Source organism: Tamandua tetradactyla, chromosome 2 (assembly GCF_023851605.1).
Source record: "Tamandua tetradactyla isolate mTamTet1 chromosome 2, mTamTet1.pri, whole genome shotgun sequence".
In the NCBI taxonomy this organism is placed as follows: domain Eukaryota; kingdom Metazoa; phylum Chordata; class Mammalia; order Pilosa; family Myrmecophagidae; genus Tamandua; species Tamandua tetradactyla.
In genome coordinates, this window is record NC_135328.1 from 216,037,790 (window position 1) to 216,050,342 (window position 12,553).

The 12,553-nt window shown below is 51.5% G+C and overlaps 1 non-coding gene across 1 annotated transcript; it reads right to left on the reverse strand.

Moving 5' to 3' along the window:
- Positions 1 to 8,936: 8,936 nt before the first annotated feature.
- On the reverse strand, positions 8,937 to 9,040 carry LOC143675293 (U6 spliceosomal RNA). The gene has a single exon (XR_013171530.1). It is a non-coding gene; the product is annotated as a U6 spliceosomal RNA (small nuclear RNA).
- Positions 9,041 to 12,553: the final 3,513 nt, after the last annotated feature.

Genomic DNA, 12,553 nt, shown 5'->3' on the forward strand with positions numbered 1-12,553 from the left:
CAGATAAGAGTGTCAGGGAATGTGAGTGAGCATGTAGGAGTGTGTAAGAGTCAGTGGGAGTATGTGTGCAAGTGGGTGTGTAAGCGTGTCAGTGAGCATGCATGAGCATGTGAGTGTGTGGGCCCTGCTCCCCGGAACCGGTGCTCTCTGCACTGGGGGCCGCCGGCCTGGAGACCTGGGGAGACCTGGCCCCGGCTGTCACTGTCCCTGCAGGAAGCTGCTGGGCCCTGGTGTCCCCGCAGCCTGGCTGGGCCAGGACAGGATGCTGTGGTCTCCACAGAAATATGGGAACCGGGATGGTGGGAAGGGAGGCGGTGGCCGAGAGTGGCTCAGGAAGGGTGGGGGTGGGAGGTGTAGAAAAGGCAGGGGGGAGGAGCCCAAAGAGGACGGCGAGGAGCGTGGGGGGCCGGGACCACCAGACCGCGTCTCCTCCAAAGGTAAAGAACTTGCTCAAGACACTAAAACAAAAGGGGGGGGGGGCGGGTGTGCCCAGCATCCCCAGGGATGTACTGAGGACGCATTAAGTGTGTGTCTGCGTGCAAGTGACCTGGACCCGGTCAGTCTGGGCTTCTCATTTCTTTTTTACCTCCTGGCTTCCTGGGGGTGGGCCCTAACTGCCATCTCAGGCCCCCCACCCATACCTGCCAGAAGCCTGTCTTTGCAAAAGCAGCTTGCACCCAGCCTTCCCATCCCAGGGGACAAAGGCGTCCTCTCTGCACGCTTCGAGCTGCCGGGATGTCCCCACTGAGCCTGGTGCCTGCAGCCCCAGCCAGGGACAGCGCCCCTGTCCCTGGCCACCCGCTGGGTTCCCTTCCTGCTAATCATCAAACCACGTGTGTGGGGAGGGGAGGAGGGACGAGCGGCCAGGCAGGGGAGAGATCCCAGCCCCCTGTCCCTGTCCCCAGCCAAGCCTCCTTCTCATTTTTCTTTTAATAACCTATGGCAGGATTAAATATAGGACTTTGGAATTTCTAACTTGGAGTCAAATTCCTGCCGTTGCTTGGAGCATGGCCGCTTTCATGTTGTCATCTCACCTCTGGAAATCTGGGAATTTGATTTAAGAGGATAATCTCCAAAAAGGAAAGAATTTCACATAGGAAGATGTTTGCAACAGTGTTATTTATAACAGCGAAAAATTGGTAACTACCTGCGCTGTATCTAAAAGGAGGAGAATGGCCAAATGAATACTGGACGATCTACCGGGGAAATGTTAGGTAGACATTTTAAAAGATGGTTATGATGACTCGGTAACAACAGAAAAGTTTTATGATAACGTAAACTCCTGCATGATTACAGTTATGTTCAAAAACCACACACACACAGACACACAACACAACAAACCTGCATCCAGAAGTCTACAGAGAAAAAAGCAGCAAAAGAAAAATGCAGCAAAATGTTAATGGTTAATCTTATCGTGGGTGACTCCTACTTTTTTCATTCCACTTTTTAAAAACAAGCCTGAATAACTTACATCAAGATTGATTACACTTTAAAAATAACTTTTTCCTTATCTTGAAAGTCCTATTTACTTTTTGTAAAACATCACGAAGAAGGAAAAGTAGAAAATTAAAATGTTAGCATTTTATGTATTTCCTTCCAGTCCTTTCCCCATGCATATTTCCCCATCTATAAATAGATACTCTTTTTTACTAGCATAGAAAAATCTCAAGGAATTTTAGAGGCATGCTCTCTGGATTCGGAGGTCCCAGTTTCCTGGAAGTTTCCTGCGGCCGTGGGAAGAGCTGGGCCACTGGTCTGGGGAGAGCCAGGACGAGGGGCGTACAACAGACTCAGCTTCCCACTGAGGGCTTGGTTTGGGTGAGCCCCCACCTCCCTCAGGCCAGGGAAGCTGCCCCCAAGCCCAGCTTTCCCCATTGCAGCCTCCAAACTCGGCCTCTTCTAGGCCTTTCCAGGGACCTCGAGGCAACCAATTTGCTAGTTAATTCTGACATTTCCAAAGTCTAAAGTCTCTAACCAGTGGGAGACTTTCCTCTTTCAAGTGGTTTTGGCAGTTGCTGGCCACGCTCAGGGGATTTTCCATCTCTGTCCTCAGGGTTGGCCAACCATCGGGCAGATTGGATCCCCAAGGTTTGGGGGTGTGGGGAGCTGCCTCACCCCACTGGTGGGGATGCTGGCTGCCCTGGGCCCCCTGGGGATCTGTGGCAGGATTCAGACCCGGCCTGTCATTCATTCACGCCCTCAGGCTGGGGGGCCATCTGGCCATCTCCACGCCCCTGGGGCAAGGGGGCTGGACACTTCCTTAGCTCTTCCTAGGAAATGCCCAGCACCCATGCCTGGCACTCTTGGGGGCGTCAGGTGGGGTGTGGGGAACTCTGTACTTAGCCGGGAACTCTTTCACCCCGCTCCTGCCCATCCCATCCTGCGGCTGCATCTGCCCCCATGAATAAGATCCTGTGATTCAGAACTTCTCTATTCCCCCACCCCCTCCTCCTACCGCCCACCCCCAACCCCAACGGCTCAGCAGCTTTCTGATAACCACAGCTGGGTTTCTTTCTTGGTCAGAGGTGAGCAGGAATCACAGAATTGCTCCCTGAGCAGACTTGTCTTTGCAACAGCCGGTTTCCACTTAGAGGGCAAAACAGGTCAGGCTGGCCAAGCCCTTCTTGCCGGGCCAGGGTGAGGGTGAGGGGAGAGGGCGTGGGGAGGGGCTGGGCTCAGATCCGGGGTTGGAGTGGGGGTCGGTGGGGCGAGGGCACCGGCTCTGCTGCCTTCTGTCTGCTCCGGGCCCAGGGCGGTGCTGGGCACCCGGGAGGCACTTCAGGGTGTCTGCAGAATGGACGGTCCTCCCAAGCTGGAAGGGAAAGCAGCACAGGGATGTGGCCATGTTTTATTTTTTTGAGGATGGGAAGAACCATTTTGGTTCCCTCCTCTAAAACCCAAATCAATTCCAAAAGCATTGATAAGCACCCACCGCGTGCAGAATATGTGCTTCTTAAATCTTCGCCGTTCCATCTCTGCCCCCACACCCAGCAATCCAGGGTTTCCCTCCTGTCTCAGGTCAAAACCAGGCCCTCAGCCCTGCAGGCACAGAGGCTGATGCTTTGCAGACCCGGCCTTATAATTAGGCCTGGTGTATTGGAATTTAAAGTGAACCTTTTAAAGGAGCATTTCCTTTAGTCCATTAAACATTTATTTGAGATTGAGATTGCATTTTTAAAATCGTTGCTAATGGCATAAGGGGGCTTCAGACTCGAAGGTGCCCTGAATCAACTTCCAAACCCACAGAGCAGCCGCTTGCCAAGGGCAGCCAAGGCTGCGGCTGGGCCAGGGGGTGGGGGTGGGGGTGGCGGGGAGCTGGGCTCCAGTTTCGCTCTGCTGGTTTCAGGGACCGAGAGGCCTGCCCAGGTGCCCAAGAGACTGCGGGTCCCTAAAAGGATAAGCGTGTGGCTGAAGACAGGAGGACCCTCACCCTGGTGGCTCGCCCTCTTCTCCCAGACCCCTCTGCGCATCTTCCTGTGGTCACTTTCTCTTCCGGTTCCCCCCCCCCCCCAAGGCTGGCCCTTTCCAGGTACCTCCCCTTTGAATTCCTGGGAGGGGAAATCTGATAGGCCCAGCTCATCGTGGGTTTTTTGCTGGGGTAGGCTCTATTTGAAGAGGCCCTTCCCTTCCACAACTTCTGCGGGATTGTGGGATTGTGGGATTGCTGATTCTGTCTGTCCAGCATCCCCTCCCTCTCTGCACCCCCCTCCCCCCATCTCCTGGTAGCAGCAGTCCCCCCATCCTGTGAAAAACTGTTCTGAGGTTTCCAAGACCCTGCCTTCTTCTCCTCAGGCAGTTTGCCCATTTAGGGTACCACCCCCAGCCCCAAACTACTGTCCGCAGTGATTGACTTGTGACCCAAGCTGGCCAATCAGAACTCAGAATACAACCAGACATTTTTTTTTTTGACCAGAGTCGCTAGGCAGCAGGACACTTTTCTGGAGGACTGCTGAGCTAGAAGGAGGTGACCTGAGGTCTCAGGTAACCCTCATGCCTCCTTTGGAGCAACTACCTTACTTTCGACATATAGAGAAAGACAGGTGTGATGATGTTCTGTCAACTCCTGGATCTTGCTGAACTTGAAGCCGAAGCTGGCCCATCTGTGAACTTTTCAGATACAAGCCAATAGAGATTTTGCCCCTTGATGCTTGCATGAGGTTTCTGGCAGTTTTAAGTAAAACACCACCCCACAGGGCTAGTGCTCCTGCTTCACCAGTTGGAATATGGCTTTGACATGGTGCACAGGCCTTTCGTGACTTGACCTCAGATTCTCTCTGCATCCTCGTGGCTCACTGAGTACCCAGCTGCCAACCAAACTCACACACACAAGAGTCTCTTCGTGTTCAGTGCAGTGAATGGAATAACGGCCCCCTGAAGATGCTCGTGTTCTAATCCCCAGAAGCTGTGGAAATGTCCCCTTATATGGCAGCTGTTTCTTTAGATGATGTGACTAAGGATCTTGAGACGGGGAAATTATTCTGGATTATCTGTGTCAATGTCATCACAAAGGTGAGACTGGAAGGTCAGAGTTCAGAGAAGGTAATGTGAGGACAAAAGCAGAGGTCAGAGCGAAGAGGGGCCATCCGCCAAGGAATACAGGCAACCTCTAGAAGCTGGAAAAAGCAAGGCAATGGATTCTCCCTTAGAGCTTCCAGAAGGAACTAGGCCCTCCCAACACCTTGATTTTAGCCCATTTAGACTGATTTTGGACTCCCGACCTCCAGAATTGGAAGATACTAAATTTGTCTTGTCTTAAACCACTGAGTAATATGTTATAGTAGTAAGAGGAAACTAGTATGCTCAGCCAGACATGCTCTCCTCTCTCTCTTTCTCTGCTTAGCATCTTCATACATTCTGTGCCTTCTGTCTGGGGTCCCCTTTACCACCCTCATAGCTGTCTAACTCCTGCCAGGCCTTCAGGGGGCCACAAAGCCTTCCTCGTTTCCAGACAACCATCAGCTTATGTGTCCGTCCCCACTGCCACCCCCAGCTAGGCAGTAACCCCCCCACCTGCATTCGTGCAGTCAACAGATGTTTATTGAGCACTTGCTGTGTGAAAACAATCTTCTTGTCCTCTTGGAGCTTTTTTTCTAGCCGGGGTCCAGGCATAGGACCTCTACTCTCCCATGGCAGTATCTGCAGCACCTGGTGATGTCAGGCCCATGCAGATTCAGTGTTTGTTCAATTAATGAAAGGTAGAGGGAGGGAGAGGTGCATTTCCCATCTGCAAGTGGCGTACAGCTCCAGGCCTCGCCTTCACACAGATCCCATTCCCACGGGCAGTTCCGTTCCGGGAAAGCATCGCGTCTCAAGGCTGCGAGTCAGTCTGAGTGGGCCTTGCTGGCTTTGAGTTCCCGGGTCCCTCCCGCACTTGCCAAGTCTTCTCATGGCTCCACCAGAGCCCAGGGCCCACTGTGGGACCAGAGACACACGTGGCCCATTCATCAGTCTGCGACCTCAATGGGTCTCTTCCGAGCTGCCCTTCTCCCTGTTCACTCCCTGTTCTAGTCTGCTAGCTGCCAGAATGCAACACACCAGAGACGGATGGGCTTTCAATAAAAAGGGATTTATTTTGTTAGTTCTTCAGAGGAAAGGCAGCTAACTTTCATCTGAGGTTCTTTCTTACATGGGAAGGCACAGGACGATCTCTGCTGGTCTCCCCTCCAGGCCTCTGGGTTCCAACAACTTTCTCCAGGGTGATTCCTTTCTGCATCTCCAAAGGCCTGGGCTGAGCTGTGAGTGCTGAGATGAGGTATGCTGAACTGCTTGGGCTGTGCTACATTGAGCGCTCTCATTTAAGCACCAGCCAATTCAATTAAACATCATTCATTGCAGCAGGCACACCTCCTAGCCACTGCAGATGTAATCAGCAACAGATGAGGTATACATGCCATCGGCTCATGTCCACAGCAATAGAACTAGGTGCCTTCACCTGGCCAAGTTGACAACTGAATCTAACTACCACATGTCCACCCTTTGTCAATGTGGCAACTACACACATCACCTTAAACAATATTAAGGTGAAAAAAAAATTCTCTTCTGGCTGTGGACCTGTGAATCTCAAAACAAGTTGTCTGGTGCCAATATGCAAAGGAGGGACAGTCACAGGATCCATAGGGAGAAACTGGAAAGAAAACCTGCAGGGCAAATACCATTGGATTTTAAAGTCTGAAAGTCATTTATCCTTCAGCTTTAGAAAGTGGCAGTCCGACCCTTTCCGAGGGCCTATGCAGTGGCCCACCTCTTTCCAAATCAATCTCAGGGGACACTGAGGAGACCACCTTTTTCTCGGCTCCACTTTCTCCAGGCGTCAGGGGCCATACCTGGGCTCTCTGCCATTTCCGGGGCACAAGCTCAACCCCTCCATGTGGTGGCAGCCAGGCTCTCCCCAGTCCCCTAAGAAGCGTGCTACACCTTTTCCAAGGCCTGAGGCTGCACAACTCTTCCACTGCAATGAGAGGGAGACTCATCCTCGCCCTTCAGGGTAAACTCATTCTCTCCATGGGTGGGTCCACTCTCCTGGCCGAGGTTTCTTGGCTTCAGACCCGAGCTTCCATGGTACACACTCTGCAAACTCCAATTTGTCCCTTTATGTCCCCCTTTGTCCAGACTAGCAGTAGTTCCGTTTACGCCAATAGTCTCTTCAAGCACTCCAGGACTTCTCCATCATTCTCTTCACAGTTCCTCCAAAATCTTCCCCTTAGCCATCCAAAAAACCGTTCCAACATATCTAGTATATGCAAACCGCAGCAGCACCCCACTTCTCAGGTACCAAATCTGTTCTAGTTTGCTAGCTGCCGGAATGCAACACACCAGAGACGGATTGGCTTTTAATAAAAGGGGATTTATTTTGTTAGTTCTTCAGAGGAAAGGCAGCTAACTTTCCACTGAGGTTCTTTCTTACGTGGAGGGCACAGGATGGTCTCTGCTGGTCTTCTCTCCAGGCCCCTGGGTTCCAACAACTTTCCCCGGGGTGACTTCTTTCTGCATCTCCAAAGGCCTAGGCTGAGCTGCAAGTGCTGAGATGAGGCATGCTGAGCTGCTTAGGCTGGGCTACATTGCTCTCTCTCATTTAAGCACCAGCCAATTCAATCAAACATCATTCATTGCAGCAGGCACACCTCCTAGCCGACTGCAGATGTAATCAGCAACAGATGAGGTTCGCATGCCATCGGTTCATGTCCACAGCAATAGAACTAGGTGCCTTCACCTGGCCAAGCTGACAACTGAATCTAACTACCACACTCCTTTCCCAGGAAGACTGCTCCTCTTGCTCCCCTTTCCCAAGCATAATGGTTCTTGGCAGTGGGGTGGGGGTGGGGCAATTTTACACCCCAGAGGAAATGGCAATGTCTGGAGACGTTTTTGGTGGTCACCATTCAGGGTAGGGGGTACTACTGGCATCAGGTGGGAAGAAGGGGGAGAGGCCTGAGATGCTGTTAAATACTGTACAATGCACTCCCAACAGAGAATTATCCGGCCCTCAAATGTCAGCAATGCCGAGGCTGAGAAACCCTAAGTCCTACCCTCACAGTTTTTCTTCCTACCCTCACATTTTTTTCCCAATCAAAATTCTAATAGCCTTCTTTGCAAAAAGCCAATTTTCAAATTTATTTGAAGCATAAAGCACTCTGAATAGGCAAAAGTATCTTGAAAAGGTAGAATGAGGTTGAACCACATATACTTTCTCACTTTAAAGCATATTACGAAGCTGCAGCGGTCACAACAGCATAATGTCAGCACAATGACAAACACCCCGAGCTGTGTCATCGAATTGAGGCTTCAGAAGTTGATGTTCACCTCTAAGGCCAACTGAATTTTTTTTAAACTTTTTTTATTGTATAGTATAACATATATACAAAGCAAAGAAATAAAAAAGCCATAGTTTTCAAAGCACTCTTCAACAAGTGCTTACAGGAGAGATCCCAGAGCTTGTCATGGGCTACCATACGATCCTCTCATATTTTTCCTTCTAGCTGCTCCAGAATGTAGGAGACTAGAGGGCTTAAATACTTTTTTATCATCACAATCGACTTTGTTGCCTTCTTTTTTTGGCAAAAATAACATATACACAAAAAAAGCTATAAATTTCAAAGCAAAGCAGCACAATTAGTTGTAGAACATATTTCAGACTTTGACATGGGTTACAATTTCACAATTTTAGGTTTTTACTTCTAGCTGCTCTAGAATACCAGAGACTAAAAGAGATATCAATTTAGTGATTCAGCATTCATATTCATTTGTTAAATCCTATCTTCTATGTGTAATTCCACCATCACCTTTGATCTTTCCATACCTCTGTTTGCTACCCTCACATTTTAAAACTATTTTTGGCTGGAGAGTTTTAGTGTTTGGGTTATGGAGATTTGGCCCTTATTTTCAGAAATAGATGGGCGCAGCTCTCCTGTCTTATGCCATGGGGCATCCTGTCCAAGTGGCTCGCTGCTACGGCCATGTCTCCTTTTGAAGGCTGTCCCCAGCCTCACCCCCGGCACCTTCATTCCAGTTGATTGCACACTCCAGGGCTGTGATACGGGAGGCCAGGCCAGACTGCCAGAGAAGTGTGTAAACTGCTTGCTGACCCAACGAGAAAACCCCCAAACACGCCCCCAGTTCAGGCTCTGCTCACCTTGGTCCAACTCGGGCCACGGGGGAAGGACTGGAACCGTCTCCCCCACCATCCTGCACCCTGTCCCCTGCATGTGGCCAGTGCGCCTCAGCTTCCTGATCCGTAAAGCAGGGAGAGCCAGTCACCCTATCGAGGACTGGAGGCATGCAACGTGAACCCACTCACTGCCCTGAATCTGCTCACAAGGGTTGATGGTTAAATAATCAAGATTTTGTGAGCCTGCTGTTCAACATACCCATCTTCAAAAGTGAAGTTATCTTAAAAATAAATTGTGTTATCACTTCCTAACTACTCTACTGCGTTTTTTTTTAATATGAAACGCGTAATGAATTTGTGTGTCATCCTTGTGCAGGGGCCATGCTAATCTTTATATCATCCCAACTTTAGTGTAGGTGCTGCCGAAGTGAGCACCTTTTCTACATTTTACTATTATCTATGCCCTTGAAGTTATTGACGACTATTTTATCACTATGCGATGCTGCAACTCCACATTCAGAGACATCACGTTGGTAGCTTAGAATCAATCATGGCAGAAGTATTTACACCATGGAAATTGGCAAGTGCTACATGCCAGGGCTTGATTTATCTCCTAGACTTAAGAAAGTGGTGGAGAAAGTGTCATAACGCAGATTAAACTTGAATGTGAGTTGAGTCTGTGGCCATTTCATCGTGACAGTATTCAAAAACTTAACCAATCCTGCAGCAAAGTGACGTTCCAAAGCCCAACTTCGTTGTTTCACTTTTTCTTCCTCTTAAATGTAAATATCGATCGACCTTCATGTTGCAACTGCACTTGCTCATCATGGATGTGGGATGCTTCTTTGCTGAATTGAATCCATAGTAAAATTTATACTAAACTGGTTGCGTTTTCACCCCAGAGAGCCAGCTGGTAAACCTGTTCTGGTCCAGCCCAGCCCAGCATATCACTGTGCATGTGAACATTCTTAATGCAGAGACAGGGCACACAGTGCCAGTTCAGCTGAGGGCCCTGCAGCTGAGCCCATGGGAAGGTGGCACCTGTGTCTACACTGGGGTGTGACTGCTTTTGGTACTGATGGCCTGCCCGTCGTGACACCTCGGGTGGGCATCCCTGGGGCTACAGGGCATGCAGAGACCGTATCCTGAGCGTAGGGGAGCCGTCTGAGAGCCCCGGGTGGGAGCCTCTGGGTGTGGGAAGGGCCTGGGCCCACCCATCCCGGGACAAGGTCCGGAAACACCAGGTTGGCTTGGACTGAGCAAATTGAGAGGTCAGAATCAGGGCTGGGTGGCCACTTGGGGGCAGGGTGGGGTGGCCCTGAGGGGCATGTTCCAGAGTCCAGTCTAGCAGGCGAAATTCTGGGCACCGGACCATTTGCACTGAGTCATTCATTCATTCAAACAGCCTTCAGGAAGCACCCAGCCTGTGCCTGCACTGGGCTGGGAGTGGGTCATACCCTTCACCCATCTTTACCGAGTGCCTCCTATGTGCCAGGCACTGCCCGTTGGTGAGCAAGGCTCTTAGGGAGCTTCTAGTCTAGTGGGGGAGGGCAGGTAGCCAGGAAATTACTGCATCTACCCTGGGGTCCATGAATGGGGTGGGAGGGGGTCCGTAAACCACCTGAAGTGGGGATAGTGTGTGTGTTTGGGAGAGAGGATTGCCAGGCCTGGACACCTCCCTCCCCTCAAGCCCAAGCACGACTGCAGTTCGGTGTAATGAGCATGCAGGCAGAGGGAGTTTGGTGTAAGAAGTGTGCAGGCAGAGGGAGTTCGGTGTAAGGAGTGTGCAGGCAGAGGGAGTTCGGTGTAAGGAGTGTGCAGGCAGAGGGAGTTCAGTGTAAGGAGTGTGCAGGCAGAGGGAGTTCGGTGTAAGGAGTGTGCAGGCAGAGGGAGTTCGGTGTAAGGAGTGTGCAGGCAGAGGGAGTTTGGTGTAAGGAGTGTGCAGGCAGAGGGAGTTCAGTGTGAGGAGTGTGCAGGCAGAGGGAGTTCGGTGTAAGGAGTGTGCAGGCAGAGGGAGTTTGATGTAAGAAGTGTGCAGGCAGAGGGAGTTCAGTGTAAGGAGTGTGCAGGCAGAGGGAGTTCAGTGTGAGGAGCGTGTAGGCAGAGGGAGTTTGGTGTAAGGAGTGTGCAGGCAGAGGGAGTTTGGTGTAAGAAGTGTGCAGGCAGAGGGAGTTCGGTGTAAGGAGTGTGCAGGCAGAGGAAGTACAGGGTGTGATGGGATGGGCTTGGGGGCATCGGGGAGGGCTCCAGGAGAAAGGAAAGTATAGAAATCATTTTCCCGAACACAAGCCAGGTGAAAGGTTCCAGGCATATTAGAACCCCCACCCTCATCAGCACCAAATTGCCAGCTGGTTGATGGGTGCACCAGGTCTGTGCATGGCGTCTAGTGCTTCCTGCTCAGCGGGCTGGCACTGCGGGACCAGCAAGGGCAAGCGCCTTCCTCGGGCTTTATATAAAAGGCCCAAAAGTGACCCTTCTGGGGCAGTTCATCCAAACCCCCTTCTCATGCCCCCTCCTCCTAGAATCTCCTCCGCACACCAAGATTGCCAGACCCAGCACATAGAAGTGCAGGGTGCCCAGTTAAATGTGAGTTTCCGATGAACAGCAAGTAACTTTGTAGTGGAAGAATATCCCGCACGATGTTTGGCAACCCTGTGCCACCCCCAGGACGCACACCGTTCCCTGGGCTGCTTCTCCCTCTCTCTCGGCAGTTTTATGAACTACAAAGGCAAAGTGCTGCTTTTGGAGGAAAAAGACCAGAAAGAAGGCAGGACTGGAGCTGCTCCCGAGGCTGTGCCTGCAGGGACCCCAGGTCAGAACCAGGCACAAGGAGGAGTCAGACTCTGGGGACCCAGAGAAGCAGAGGTGTCAGGCTGGATCCCTGAGGGCAGAGCTGGGCCTGAGTCAGGACAGGGCCTCGAGCAACTTAACTCCCACCCCCAAAATCAGGTGGGTCCCGGGGAGGACTCGGGCTGAGAGCTGGGGAGCACAGGCTCCGGGTCTGAGCTCAGACCTTGACTCTGACACTCACGAGCTCTGTCACCTTGGCAGACACTTAGCTGCCCTGAGCCTTGTTCTCCCACCTGCCAAGTGGGGATAGCAGTGGAACCCCTGGGCCGCTGGGAGGGCTGCAGGGATGGAGGCCCTTGCACAGGGCCGGCATATTCCGAGTGCCAGATACATGGTAGGCGTGGTCACAGACATTGGCCGTGCTAGTGCGTGTGTCATTCTATAGTACTTACTATACCACAGTGACGGATTATTATTACCAAGGACAGACTTCTGTTTTGTTTGCTGTGATATCCCTTGTATCCAGTGCCTGGAACATAGTAGGTGCTCAGTGATGATGCGCTGGAATGAATGATAAGGGGCAGGGCTCGGCCTGCATCCCTGAAGTTGGTACGTTCCACTCCCACCTGACCAAGAGATAAATAAACAAGACACACAGGCACTTTGACAACCTGGGCTGAGCTGGATGGCTTCAGTTCAGCCGAGTTCTGGGAAATCAGCTCTTTTCCAACCTGCAACAGGAGGTGGGTGGCCTCTCAGCACATCTAATTCTGACTCACAAAGACACCATGCCTCGGCCGGCATGGAGGACTCTGCTGGGGTGTCCCCCATCCCAGCCCCTCCTGCTCCTCCAAGACGGACGGACGAATGGACGGACCGACGGAGGGGAGCCTGGGAAAACGAGTGCAGGATGGGCAGCGAGCCCATTTCGGTGTTAAATGGCCCTCGCTCTGTCTTCGCCAGGCTTCACCTCTGCACGGGCAGGTGGGACGGGCTGGCCGGCACTGCTGAAGGACTAACCATCACCACAGGCCATATCTGAGGCCAGGTTTCTGGTTTCAGAACCTTTTGTTGGACAAATGCACTTTAAAGTTCCTGGGACTCTAATTAAGATATCCCATAAGCCCCAAACTCAACTTGTCCGGAAATGAACTCTTC